At 50.0% G+C, this 12,106-nt stretch overlaps 1 protein-coding gene across 6 annotated transcripts in view; it reads right to left on the bottom strand.

Moving 5' to 3' along the window:
- GFOD1 (Gfo/Idh/MocA-like oxidoreductase domain containing 1) overlaps positions 1–12,106 on the bottom strand; it is a 120,234-nt gene that overhangs the window by 7,965 nt on the left and 100,163 nt on the right. The window lies entirely within an intron of this gene.

Genomic DNA, 12,106 nt, shown 5'->3' with positions numbered 1-12,106 from the left:
GGCACCTGGGTGGCTCAGTGGGTTAAGTGACTTCAGCCCAGGTCACGATCTCACAGTTTGTGGGGCTCTGTGCTGACAGCTCAGAGTCTGGAGTCTGCTTAAGATTCTGTGTCTCCCTGTCCCTCTCCCCCCACCCCATTCACACCCTCTTTCTCTCTCTCTCAAAAATAAATACACATTAAAAATTTTTTTAATAAAATATTTAAACATAAAATATAAGTCCTATTGAAGTATACAAGATCATCTTCTTACACGTTTTATTAAAATTATCTTACATATGAACTGTTTTATAGCTTTAGTTTGTAAAATATAATTTATTAAAAATGTATCACGAGAGGGGCACCTAGGAGGCTTAGTCACATAAGTGTCCAACTTCGGCTCAGGTCATGATCTCATGGTTTGTGGGTTTGAGCCCCGCATTAGTCTCTGACAGTGTGGAGCCTGCTTGGGGTTCTCTCTCTCTCCCTCTCTCTCTGTCCCTCTCCCATTCATGCTTTCTCTTTCAAAAATAAATAAATGAAAACTTTAAAAAATGTAGTATTAGAAATATCATACGTAGGGAAGAGAAGAGTGTCTCTGTCTGGACAGAACCGGAATATGTAAGCTTAAGTCATAGCCAAGGCGAGTCTGATGAGATATGAGGAAGAATTTCTTAATGATATCCTCTGAAGGTCTAAACATTTAGCTCTCTCTCCTACAACCACCAACAAAGGATTACATTTTGAAAGTTACCTGCTTGTTTCTCTTGCATTATGGATTAGGGCTGGCAGTGGTCAGACGTACGTTTGTTGAGGTTTTTCTGCTCTTTACCGGGGGGGGGGGGGGGGGGGGAGTGGATAGTCCCTGGATCTGAGGGGTGTGCAGTGGCCGGTTCCTGTCATCTGTCTCATGGTGGGGTTCCGTGCTTTTGGCCAATGCATCTGGGGCCAAATAACAGTGAGGCTTGATATGATGACTGTAATGGATGCAAAAATTACAGGTAGATTCAAGCCCTTTGGGAGACTAAGTGATTCTGGGTCTGGAGAAAACAAAAGATCAAAGGAAAGGAGAGTGGCAATCAGTGGGAAAGGGATTTATTCTGTAGAAGCCAAGAGGCAAGGGAAGAAAAATAAGTCCGCTAAACCTATAGAAGCAGTCAAGTGGAAGATGCTCTGCACATAGACCCTTCCAGTAGAGACCTGGACTCTCCAGACAGGGGAGATCCCACACACAGGGGACATCCACAAGGGAAACGGAGCAATGAGACACAGCTGTCCTGGCTGTTGGCACTCAACCCGACAGAATCCATGAACTCTAACGACAAGCTGAACTGAGATCGGGTTCTGTGGAAGTCCTGCAACTGTAGGCGTCTGTCCAGTGGAGATGCCCGGACAAGCCCGCACCCTAGAACGTGGCTCTCATGGCCAGACGAAAGACGTGGTCAGAACAGGTTGTAGAAAATAAATATGCGTGATGGCTGTCCATTTCTACATGCACGTTTTATTCTGGCCCCGCAGGGAAAGGGCCGGAAGCCACGCAGTGACCACTTGACTTTTCCATGTTGGAAAAGTCTCCTTGACTTTTCCATGTTGGCAGAGCTGGCTGGCTCTTCGGATGACCAGGAATGACCAGTAAGAAGCTCCTTTAACTCTTAGCAACCAGTTGAGGGCTGAGGCTTTGGCACAGGGATGAGAAAACACTGGTGGGTATTACCAAAAATGCCACACGCTTACAACACATCATGTTCTGATAACACGATCCTGTAGGCAGCAGGCTCACGTAACAGTGGCTTGTGCTGGCAGGAGCAGATTTATATGCGAACGGATTGGTAGGTCGCTGCAGGGACAGGTGACTCATGCTGCCAATATCTGCCTGGCACCTGCTGGGTGTGGGCGATGGCCTCTCCTGCACCCTAACCTCAAGGTCGCCCTAGCCAGGACCCTGTCTTTTTTTTTTTAATACTTATTTATTTTTGAGAGAGAGAGAGAGACAGAGAGAGAGAGAGAGAGACAGAGTGCAAGTGGGGGGAAGGGCAGAGAGAGAGGGAGACACAGAACCCGAAGCTGTCAGCACAGAGCCTGATGCCGGGCTCGGACCCACAAACCGCAAGATCATGACCTGAGCCGAAACCAAGAGTCAGACCAACTTAACCAACTGAGTCACCCAGGCGCCCCCCCCCCCCCCAAGACGGTCATCTTCTCAGGATGCTCTTTCGGTCATCTTAATGGCACATGAGAAGTTTACCGTATTTTTTCTATTATAAAAAAAAAAAACAACCATAGAAGCAGTAAAAGAAAAAATAAATGGAAAAAATTCATTTTACTTCCCATCCGCACACCCCAAACCATCACTAAGTGGGTAAGGCTTCACAGCTCTACAGATGGAAGATTCTGAGGTGATGAAAGCTCCTTTTCCAGAAAATGCCGGGTAAACACACACCAAAAGCCCCTACTGGGGTCTGAAACTCGTGCCTGGCTGCCCCAAGGATCTGAGACACAGGACCTCTTCCTTGAGGCTATTTCTGTGCGCTGTGAGTCCACACCACACAACCACATTCTCAGAGATAAAGACTGGTTCTGACTTCTTAAGTCTCCACTCCGCCCACGGCACCTAGAGGCGCGTCGAGCTCCGGGCAGGAACCCAGCAAACTTGAGGCCTGGCCTGGCCTCACCACCCGTGGTCTTCAGCAACATCCCCGCTTCGCGGGCGGGTCTCAGCAACATCTTAACTCCTGGTATCCTCACGACGCACAAGAGACTTCTAGAAATCTATCATAGAGAAATGATCTCAAATGTAAGCACGGCCTCTTGCCCAAAGAGGCTTCTCACTGAATTATTTATTAGAGCAAAAAGCTAGGAACGATGCAAATGCCCAACGCGAGAAGAATGGGGGTGTTAGTTCTAGCATGGACGTACAACAGAACGTTGTTAAGCCGCTGAACGCGATGCTAATGAAGGCTTTTTAATGGCAAGCAAGAGGATTATGATGTAATGTTAAGTGAAAAGGGCTCTATTCATAGACACGCTGTGATCTCAACTCTCTCTTAAAAACTACACAAGAGGGGCATCTGGGTGGCTCAGTCGGTTAAGGGTCCGACTTCGGCTCAGGTCACGATCTCATGGTTTGTGGGTTCGAGCCCCACATCGGGGTCTGACAGCACAGAGCCTGCTTGGGATTCTCTCTCTCTCTCTCTCTCTCTGCCCCCTCCCTACTCTCTCTCTCCCCCCAAATAAATAAATAAACATTTTAAAAAAACGCACAAAAGGAAAGGAGAAAACCTGGAAGGGAACACCTCAAAATTCGTTAGCAGGATTATGACTGATTTTTATTTCCTTCGCTACATTTCTCTGTATTTTTCTAAGGGTCTAGTCTACTTTGATGGCCAGAACAACTGTTAGCTTTTCTTTCCTAAGCCCAAAGGAGGCATGAAGCCTTTTGAAGGATGGGGCTCACATGATGGCAGAAGGGCCTTTCGAAGCCTGGGATGGGCAGCCGGGTCCTAGAGCAGGCCGGTCTGTCTCAGTGCCTGGGCCCTGGGGGTGGGGGGACGGGGGTAAAGGCGCCACTGACCCTGAACTGTGAATGCTTCAGAGACTCAGGCCAGGTCTCCTGGCTCCGCCTCCTCAGGACTCTCTGATTCTCACGGAAGCTATGGACTCTTTCCAGAAGATGCAGTTCAAACCGCACCCACACGGTGAGCCCGTGCACAGTCTTCTCGGGTTCCCAGAGCAGGCATCTCCATCATAAACTATACAATCACTTCCTATTTTTAAAGTATTTACGTATGAATAAATGTTATGTATGTCTTTAATTTTTTTTTAGTAGGCTCTACACCCAACGTGGGGATCGAACTCACAACCCCGAGATCAAGAGCCCATGTGAGCCGGGTGCCCTTGTACGATAACTTCTTGAAGGCGCTAGGACATATTGTTTACAAACAAGATAATGCTTCCAGTTTTAAATTTTCTTTTTCAACGTTTTTTATTTATTTTTGGGACAGAGAGAGACAGAGCATGAATGGGGGAGGGGCAGAGAGAGAGGGAGACACAGAATCGGAAACAGGCTCCAGGCTCCGAGCCATCAGCCCAGAGCCTGACGCGGGGCTTGAACTCCCGGACCGTGAGATCGTGACCTGGCTGAAGTCGGACGCTTAACCGACTGCGCCACCCAGGCGCCCCAACTTCCAGTTTTAAAAGAAACCCAAGGGGCGCCAGGGTGGCTCAGCTGTTTGAGCAACCAAGTCTTGATTTGGGCTCAGGTCATGATCCCGGGGGTTGTGGGATGGAGCCCCACATCGGGCTCCATGCTGAGTGTGGAGCCTGCTTAGGATTCTTCCTTTCTGTCTCTCTCTCTCAAGAAAAAAAGGAGAAGGAGAAGAAGAAAGAGAAGAAGGAGAAGAAGAAGGAAAAGGAGAGGAGGAGGAGGAGGAGGAGGAGGAGGAGGAAGAAAAGGAAAAGAAACCCAAAATGCAGAGCAAGCAGGCCCCTTACTGATTTGTGAAGTTTGTTTTCTCTCTATCCTGGACACTCTTCCCTCAACTCTACCTCTTGGTGGGGCTTCTGCAAAGCACACTCTGGACCCCCCAACTCCTCTGGTTGTCTTTCCCAGAGTCTCCCCACCAAAATGCCCAGAACCTGAAACTCCAATGTTCTTGGCAGTCTAACAAGAACAGAGGGCTTAAGCTAAAGAAATACAAGTCTATTCTTTGTTGTTTGCTTATCTGATTTTTCTAATTTTTGCTTTATTTCAGCTTACTTGAGGTACAATTGATATATGAAATTGTAAGATATTTAAAGGAGACATCATGGTTATTTGATGTATGTATGCATTGTGAAAGTATTTCTACCATCGGTTTAATGAACCTCGTGTTTCTCTCGTGTGCGAGAGAACACGTAGGTTCTACCCTCTTGGCAAATTTCAATTATACAGTACAATGCTATCAGATATAATCCTGTTTACCTAAGATCCTCAGGGGTGCCTGGGTGGCTCAGTTGGTTAAGCGTTGGACTTTGGCTCAGGTCATAATCTTGAGGTTCTTGGGTCTGGGCCCCATGTTGGGTTCTGTGCTGACAGCTCAGAGCCTGGAGCCTGCTTCAGATTGTGTCTCCCTCTCTCTCTGCCCCTCCCCTGTTCATTCTTAAAAATGAATAAAAACATTAAAAAAAATTTTTTTTTTTAAATTAAAGGGGCGCCTGGGTGGCTCAGTCAGATAAGCGTCCGACTTCAGCTCAGGTCATGATCGCGTAGTTCTTGAGTTCGAGCCCCGCGTCGGGCTCTGTGCTTCAGCTCAGGGCCTGGAGCCTGCTTCGGATTCTGTGTCTCCCTCTCTCTGCCCCTCCCCAACTCATACTCTCTGTCTCTCTCAAAAATAAATAAACATTAGAAAGAAAAAAAAAAGATCCTCAGACTTTATTCATCGTATAGCTGAAAGTTTGTACTTAAAGAAATATGATTCTAACTGGAGACTTCCAGTCATCATACACTGTGTGTGTGTGTGTGTGTGTGTGTGTGTGTGTGTGTGTGTGTGTGTAAGTATATCAGTGTGGCACAGAGAATCCCCTCACCTCCAAAATCACATGCAGCATAAAGGACACGTATACTGCCAGGGCATAGAATTAACACACCTCACAGTCCTGGCTGCATCAGATGCCACCGAATATATGCTGGGATTTCTTCCAAGGAGAGCAGATAAATGCCTACCTTCCAAGTCGCCTGTCAGCCTGGCCTTTGGTCTGGCTGTCCAGAAAATACCACAGGTCTTCAGTGTCTTTGTGATTTTCAGGTGTCTTAGCACAATGCCTTTCCTGCCACCCCCGAGAAAGTGCTAGAATAGGCTCTTTGGAGAAAAGCCCTTCTCTGTTTTGTGCTGAAAAGGAAACAACAAGGTTGGGGCCAAATCTGTACGCCTCCCTGAGCACGGGACTCTGACGTTCCTTTGATATGAAGGTACAGAGACAACACCAGGCCAACAGGGGTTGAGAGAGTCCATTTCTCAAGGGAAGGAGCTCGGGGAGAGACCGGAGGCCCCTCCATATGCTGGCCCCCCAAAGAGCCACAGCTGATTCCCAATGGGGAACCACGAGGGGAAGAATATAACCCTCATCTCTGCTTTGCAGACCCTCAGAGGATAGTGTGTGTTTTCTCACTCCTGGGAAGGCAGCTTTACCTAAAGGACGGGAAGGCCATCTCTCCCACCTGTATCCACACATCCTTCCCGGAGCCATGGAAACACATTCCCTTAGGAGTTTATACTATCTTGCGGCAAGATGTGGTATCCTCCTTCCAAGGCAAAAGATCCAAAACTTGGGGACCCCAAACAATCTTTTTTTTTAATGTCTATTTTTGAGTGAGAGGGAAAGAGAGAGAGTGTATGAGCGAGCAGGGAGGGGCAGAGAGAGAGAGGGAGACAAAGGATCTGAAGCAGGCTCAACGCTGACAGCAGAGACCTCCACGCGGGGCTCGAACTCACAAACTTCGAGATCATGACCTGAGCCAAAGTCCGACACTTAACCACCTGAGCCACCCAGGCGTCCCCCCGGGGCCCCGAAAAATCTTCAAGAAAATCGCGCCACAGAGGATCAAGACAATCCAGGCCCTCAAACATATGGATTCAGTTTCACTCCAAATAAACATGGAGAGCAGGAAAAAGTACTCTGTGAGAAAGAAAGAGTGCGTTGTGCTTCGCCAAGCCCCAAGCATTTCCCAAGCAGTTGGAGAGCTTCAGTTATGCCCACAGAGGAACAACAGGACCTTTCTGGGCATCTGGGGACTACGGTGGATGTGGTCACCCCGCTGCTAACTCCCCCAGGGACGTGACATGAGCCATTACACCACCACTGCAGGCTCAGCTCTCTCCACCGAGGGATCTGCCCCTGCACCCAGAAATGGATGTCTTGGAATCTTACCACCTTTGTCAAGGCGGTGAAGTATGACTCAGGGCGGGTGGCAGACAGCACATCAGGACTGCCCTGGCATTCTGGGGAAGTCTTCATAGCCTGCCTCCACGGAGACCATTTATCCTCTCGTGTGGACACAAAGAGCCTAAGTTGGGTCTTTCCGGGATTGACGGGAGCAGAATACGTCACCCTAGAATGGGCCGCTCTGGCATGTGCATTATTTCGAGATTAAAGACAATCAGGGCTCAGCGGACTCAAGAAGAGCTTTTTACCTTCCCCTTAACTACCTGAAAGAATTTAGATGGGGGCGGGGGTGGCTGTACCAGGAAGAGAGCTGTTACCAAAGATAGCTTTTTATATCGGAAAGACTTATCTGCATGGCCTGGAGAATATTTACCAAGTATTCGTCCTTCTCATCTTCCTGTGAAATGTCTTCCTCCTCTCCTCCCAAGCCCCACATCTCTCCCCTCTTCTCCTTAGCTTGGTTATGATCTCTCAGCCTCGACTACCTGCCTGCCAGGGAGTCCCCTATTTTTATGGGGCTCTCATCCATAAGAAGCTCGTTTTTTCTCCTCTTAATCTGTCTTACGTCAACCTAATTATTTAGCCAGCCGAAAAACTTTAGAAGTTTGGGGAAGATGGGCAATGTTGTCTGCCCCTGCAGTTGAGAGCCTTGGGGCCGGAACAAACTTCACTTTTCAAGCAACCCCTTCCCCCCACCCCACCCCACCCCACCCCACCCCCGCATCAGCAAATAAAGCGAGATCTCCCCATCCATAAAATGGTGGAACTAATACCTTCCCACCTCTGTCGCGGAGCTGCGGTAGGGGAGGAAAGGCGATCAGCGGGAGAATTCTGGAGGGTGAAGGCGCAATGTGGAAGGCAGTGTGCTGGCTCTTTGTCAGAAGCTTTTAAACGAAATCATTTCAGAAGGAGCTTTACTGCCCTCCTGAGATCTCTCATGGGGAAACGGGAGATCGGCCCCCTCCCAAGCCCGCTGAGTGTGCTCTCGGAAAATGAGCCACAGCACAGTATCCACGGCCCTCACCAAGGGTTAGTGCCGCAGAGAAGGAGTTTCCAACCAGTAGACCCCAAGGTGCCTTCCGGCAGCTGGGCCCCTGCCCTCCAAGCTCGAAGTCTCCAAGCCACATCTCTTGCCAGAGACCAGAGCTTTTGTGGGGGCTGACGCTCCGTCCAGATGGGCCCCAGAAAGGAGCAGGGGCAAGGGACTTCCCCGACACCTCTAGGGAAAACGACAGGTGCCGTCTGCCGTGCGAAGAGCAGCTATCCTCTCCTGCCCTTGGTCAGGTAGGTTATCCCTGGGTACCTGGAGTATCGCTGTCACCCGGCCACCCAGGGACCGGAGCCATTGCCGAGCAGAATCACCCTGAAACTTCAAAGCATGCTTCCCTGCCGGCGCCCTGCCAATCACACACTCCCGTATCTAATCGATGGGGGAAATCTACGAGGCCAAGGCGACTTTCCCACCAGATCTTCCCAATTACTCCACTCGTGTTGACAATTCCTGATCTCCTGAGAGCCAAAGTGGCTGTTGGGGCTGCAGGCTGGCGCACAGCTGTCCTGGCGGACTGGCAGAACTCCCGCAAGAAACTCCACCACATACGGCTTCCCATTCTTTGGTCCCATTCACAGAAGGTAGAGAAGATTTCTCTGCAACTCAAGCCGGAACTCGTGATCTTCACTTGTACTCCGTTCTGTCACCATTTCTGTGCTAGGCACTGGGACTGAAAAATGAGTAGGCTATGGGGCCCCTGGGCGGCCCAGTCGGTGGGGTGTCTGACTCTTGGTTTCTTTTTTTTAAAAAAATTTTTTTTTCTTTTTTTCAACGTTTATTTTTGGGACAGAGAGAGACAGAGTATGAACGGGGGAGGGGCAGAGAGAGAGGGAGACACAGAATCGGAAACAGGCTCCAGGCTCTGAGCCATCAGCCCAGAGCCCGACGCGGGGCTCGAACTCCCGGACCTCGAGATCGTGACCTGGCTGAAGTCGGACGCTTAACCGACTGCGCCACCCAGGCACCCAGGACTTTTGGTTTCTACCAAGATCTCATGGTTCGTGAGATCGAGCCCTGCGTCGGGCTCTGTGCCCGCCGTGTAGGGCCTGCTTGGGATTCTTTCTCCCTCTCTCTGCCCCTCCCCACTCGTTTTTTCTCTCCCTCTCTCTAAATAAAAATTAAAAAAAGGGATAAAAAAAAAAAAAAACAAACCTGAGTAAGATAGCTGAATACGAGCTCCCAGTCTAGTAGAGAAGACCAACCAGAAATGAGTAATTACAGTATTTTATAGATTATGGGATCTAATATAGGGATAAACAATGAGAGTGCAAAGAACGGCTGCCCAACTGATCTGGGCGTGGTAGAAAGCTCTGTTTAAGAGGGGACATTTGAGCAGGGTTCTGAAGTATGTGTAAGAGTTTACCTGAATGAATATTCAGAAGCTGTGGGCCCCATTTAGAAAATAGTTGAAAATAGGAGCGTTTAACCTAGGATCTGAGAAACCACTAAAATTGGAAGTTGTGTCTATGCATATATCTTGATGTTTCATTTTCTGAGGGAGAGGTTCTTTAGTGTGGTAAAAGAGTTTATGATTCAAAGGAGATCAAGCAGAACTGAAGTGCAGGCTGAAAGAAAAAACAAAGACAGGGCAAAGACAAATCTCTGGGTTTCACAGAATGAGGTATCTGAACACAGCGGGCTACTTTGTAACCATTCTTTCCCGGCTCCTGGTCAGTTTCACTCCCTGCAACACTGTATTTATTATTTTTTTTTTTATTTTAAATTTTTTCTCTTTTTTTTAAGTTTATTTACTTTTGCAGAGAGAGAGAGACAGACAGAGCATGAGTGGGGGAAGGGCAGAGAGAGAGGGAGACACAGAATCCGAAACAGGCTCCAGGCTCTCAGCTGTCAGCACAGGGCCTGATGGGGGGGGCTCGAACTCACAGACCTCGGGAGATCATGACTTGAGCCAAAGTCAGACGCTCAACCGACTGAGCCCCCCAGGCGCCCCTCCCTGCAACACTGCATTTAGACCAGCTCTGTCCCAGCTCTGTCCCTCCCTTCCTTTATTCCCCTGGGCTTGGTATCTTCTGCCTCTCCACCCCCCCTCCCCAACACACGCACGCACACACACACTCACAATGTTTGTTTCAGCACTAGCAGAAAGGACTTGTCCAAACCCCACTCTGTGCCCTCTGGCCCGTCTTCCATATAAATTGGGAGGACGGCCCCTTTGGAGAAATCCCTCCTCTTCAATTCCCTGAACAACGTCCCAACTCAAACCACTGATCTGACCTCTTCACAACAGTAATGACATAATTTAAAATAGCAACAACCGTCTCCCAAGCGCTTGTGCCAGAAGAGGCTGAGCATTTTACACACACACTTGCATTTTTTATTGTACACAACTCCATGAAGCAGGTCCTCAGACAGCCCCCGTCTCACACATGTGGAAACAGCCTCTGAGAGGGTAACCACTAGCCCGCCCTCCACAGTTCGGTGAGCGGTAGAGTTGGGCTCTGAGCCCAGATTGCCAGCCTTCGAGCAAACCTGGTCTTAGCTTTCTTACTCCAACTGCCTTAGCCCCGCCGGCTTACGGCTGGCTCAGTTCCTCTCATATCTAAATTGTATATGACACCCAGAGATGACATCCGCCTCCCTGATGCGTGCCTGTGCACTTGTGTGCAATGCCAGTGCCTCGGGGGGGGGGGGGCTCCAAGGGGGACCGCATAACTGACCTTGGTGAGCATCAAAAACCAAGGCGCTGGGAGCGGGGGTGCCTGCTGTTTAGCTGGATGACAGCCCAAAGTCCCCAGAGCACCGCGATTAATTTCAAGCTTGAGATGGAAATGGGTCATGGTGACCCACATTCCCTTCCTTTTGTCAAGGCCCCTGACGCCGCCAGTGGGCTCTGGAAGGGGGGGAACAGCCACGGAAAGGACACCAGCACAGCTGATACTGATGGGACTTGATACCGAACTGAATTCAATGTTGAAGTGCTTTGTTGAATGTTTATTTTTGAAAGAGTGAGAGCGCGAGCATGCGGCATGTAAGTGGGGGCGGTGCAGAGAGAGAGGGGGAGAGAGAATCCCAAGCAGGCCCCGAGCTGCCAGCAGAGAGCCTGATGCAGGGCACGAACCCACGGACCGTGAGATCACGACCTGAGCTGAAACTGTACGCTTAGCCACCCAGGCGCCCCTCAAATGCTTTTTTTTTTTTTTTTTTAAAGCTTTTAAAGGTTTATTCATTTTTCGGAGACAGACAGAGTGTGAGCGGGGGAGGGGCAGAGACAGAGGGAGACACAGAACCCGAAGCAGGCTGCAGGCCCCGAGCTGTCAGCACAGAGCCTGAGGCAGGGCTCCAACTCACCACCGCAAGATCACAACCTGAGCCAAACGTCGGATGCTTCACCGACTGAGCCACCCGGGCGCCCCCCACCCCCCGAAGCAACAAGCACTTTGTACGACTTCCTCCCACTATTTAGGCTTGTTGTCTGAAATTGCCTGTTGCAGAGGAATCCCTACCAGTAGTCAGATTTTCTCAGATGGTTTCAGGGGCATTCTGTCATCTAACCGCTGAGCCCATGACAGCAGGGACAGCACTCCTGAAGCACTTTCCACTTTCGGTTTCCTTATCTGTAAATCCCACACACCTGCATCACTGTGGCCTACACGTGCGGAGTAGGAGGTCACTAGCCAGCCCCTTCCAGCCTAGGCATTCCCCAGGAGAGAAAAGCAAAGCTTCCCACTTCTATCCAGCCCAGGGGAGACCCAGGGTAGAGGCTGAGACACAGCAGGTAAGGTGTGTGGGAACCAGAGACCTTCCAGGCCAGTGGCAAGCCTTCCAGAAGGTAGGTAGGCCTGCCACCTACAGGTGGCACACAGAGACCCCGGTGTGAGAGGCAGGAGGCACTGAGAGGGCCCATGGGAGAACAGAGAGGCCTGGGGTTGGATGTAGTGGCTGCAGTGGTCAGGGACTTGGGGACAGAGGAAAAGGGCCAGGACTGTGGGCTCACCAGTGGAGTCCTCCTATGCTAGTCCCAAATAGCCAAATAACACCCACTGCATCTCGGTGGTCATTATTCTGCGGAGTGGCCTGGACCAGCCCCCCCTCGAGCCTGCACCACTATTCCACACCCTGCCAGGCCAGAATTCAGAGGACACCACCTGTATGAAGGTGGTGCATATAAGCCACACTTTCCCCATAGGAGCAGCCA

This window comes from Puma concolor, chromosome B2, assembly GCF_028749965.1.
Source record: "Puma concolor isolate L17-30 chromosome B2, mPumCon1.1.hap2, whole genome shotgun sequence".
Lineage (NCBI taxonomy): Eukaryota > Metazoa > Chordata > Mammalia > Carnivora > Felidae > Puma > Puma concolor.
This window is presented reverse-complemented; position numbering and strand designations above follow the sequence as displayed.